Source organism: Neophocaena asiaeorientalis, unplaced genomic scaffold, assembly GCF_003031525.2.
Source record: "Neophocaena asiaeorientalis asiaeorientalis breed wild unplaced genomic scaffold, Neophocaena_asiaeorientalis_V1.1 scaffold519, whole genome shotgun sequence".
In the NCBI taxonomy this organism is placed as follows: domain Eukaryota; kingdom Metazoa; phylum Chordata; class Mammalia; order Artiodactyla; family Phocoenidae; genus Neophocaena; species Neophocaena asiaeorientalis.
In genome coordinates this window covers 481,222-483,694 of record NW_020173486.1, presented here as the reverse complement: position 1 = coordinate 483,694, position 2,473 = coordinate 481,222, and the positions used below count along the sequence as shown (strand labels likewise).

Here is a 2,473-nt window from a genome sequence, read left to right as displayed (position 1 = left end):
AAATGCTCAATAAGGGCACCTTTTCAAAGCTACTAAGCAGGCACTTCAAGATTTTGTCCTATGGGTGCTTAAGTGTATCCCTTCTAGCCAGACCTGGCACCCGTTATGGTTCAAAATTAAGAATTCAGGAGGGATGGGTGGTGAGGCAGCTACTAGAAAAGCTTCACCTAACACATGTGCCCTGAGCTCGGGGCCCTGGTTCCTGTCTAGTCCCTGGGGATATTTATATTTAATATATTTTTATATAAATACACAGAGAAATAGAAAATATAAAATCCGAGGGGGTGCAAGATAAAGGTGGGGAACTTGGCAAGAAGCCAGAACCGGAGAGGTCTGCTCAGACCCTCTTGGCTTCTTGCTTCTCCTCCTTGGTTTTCTCCTCTTCTGTGACTTCTTTCTTTTCTTCTGGGTCTTTCTCTTTCTCATATTCCGTTTTGACTCTCTTGGCTTTTTTGAAGTTGGAAGAGTTCTTGCGACCTCCTTTTCCCTCCCCATCAGAGTCGGAGAACTCTTCCTCACAGGCAATTTGTCTGTCCGAGGAACACAGTGAGATGTGCTTGTCAGGGTCTTCTTCGTCCTCATCACCACTCTCCTCGGGAATGGCATCCTCAGGAATGGCCTGCATTTGGACTCCAGGTATGCGGGTCAGCATTCTCAGGTTCTCAAACAGTCGCTGTTTGAGCTTTTCCAGATACTCATTAGTGCTCTGGTTAGGCATATTGGAAAGACTGATGTGAAATTTGAAATCTGGTCCGAAGTATTCAAAGTAGTCGTTGTATGAAAGCTCATTAGGGATCTCCATGTCCAGCGCCACAGCTGTTTCATAATTCCAGCACCGGGAGACATTATAATGGTGTAGCCACCTCCTCCCAGCATCAGCATAGGCAGGTTAAAGCTCTTCACAAATTCCACACACTTGGCTTGCCCTTTGATGGTCGAATCGAAGCAATCTAACTGATCCCCAGACAGGAAATCAGAGCCACAGTGTACGACGACTGCACTGAGCTGGAACATCTCCATTACTTTGGACATGACTGGCTTGAAAATGGCCTCATAGAACTCGTCATCAATCCCATCTCGGAGCGGGTAGTTAACAGCATAATACTTGCCTTTGCCAACCCTAATATCCCATAGGTCCCAAGTTCCTGGGAAGTACTCTCCATATTTATGAAAGGCCACAGTCACTACTCGGTCTGTGGTATAGAAGGCCTCTTCCACGCCATCGCCATGGTGAATATCAATGTCAATATACAGCACTCTCTGGTGATACTTCAGCAGTTCCAGGATAGCCAAGACGATATCATTGACATTGACGTAACAGAAGCCAGATGCCTCGGACTTCTTTGCATGGTGTAAGCCCCCAGCCCAATTCACAGCGATGTCCGTCTGCTGTTTATTTTCAGGGCACTTGCCACAGAGCCACCAGGAGATAGCTGACAGAATTCAAACAGGCCATCAAATACCGGACAGTCCTCACCAACGTAGAATCTCTGCATCTGCTTGCTGTACTCGGACATGTTATCTGGGCAGATGGAGCGCAAGAATTTAATGTAGTCGTCAGTGTGGTACTTGGTTCTCTCCTCAGCATTGGCTTTGCGAGGGTGATAAATTTCCATCTTTCGGTCGAGGCCATAGTTAAGGGGCAAATTGTGAGTCATGCAGATTCAGTGAGGCTTCATTGGGTGGCCTTGTCCATAATATACAACATAATTGGAAACTACATCCAATGTAATTTCCAACATCCCCTCACTATATCTCCAGGGAATTCACTCCCACAACAGAAAAATAACCATCACTACTCAGAATTATTGTAAGTCACAGCTTACCTCTTGCACGTCATTACACTTTATGGTGTCAAAGCACATTCACATTCATTTTCTTACTGGATTCTCACAAAAACCCATCGTAGTAGTAACAGACTTTCCCCCTGAGTCTGCGCCATCTTGCTCCCCTCCGTAGGTCCCTCTGCCCTCCTGCCAGCGGCTCTGCTCAGCCTCTTTACATATATTAACTCATTCAATCCTCCCAACATCCCTAAATGAGTTGTATACTACTGTCATGTCCATTTTAATGGAACCTGGAACCTCAGGCTCAGTGAGTTTATGTAACTTATTCTCGATCACACAGCTATTAAATAGCAGAGCCAGGATCTAAAGCAATTATTTACCTTCCCTTACATCTCTTGCTCTTGGCCATTACAATATACCACCCTCTAGACTTCAGGTAGATTGTCCATATAAGATAACACAGGGTAAGGACACTAGCCAGTCATTAATGTGCTATCAAGGCCCACAACACATTGAAAAAAAAAAAAACATAAGTCACCTTGGCCCTGTCAGCACACGATGGCTACTGTGTTTGCCAATTCTGCCTTGTATCTGCCTCTTTTATCACCCAAAGCCATGGGAGGATATGAGCATTTGGGATGCTCCCACAGCAGATTTAGAGTTTCTATGGAAATAACTACCTTCAG

At 45.2% G+C, this 2,473-nt stretch overlaps 1 pseudogene; it reads right to left on the bottom strand.

The window, feature by feature from the left end:
* Positions 1 to 337: 337 nt before the first annotated feature.
* LOC112401219 (histone deacetylase 1-like) lies at positions 338 to 1,942 on the bottom strand (annotated as a pseudogene).
* Between the last annotated feature and the right edge of the window lie 531 nt (positions 1,943 to 2,473).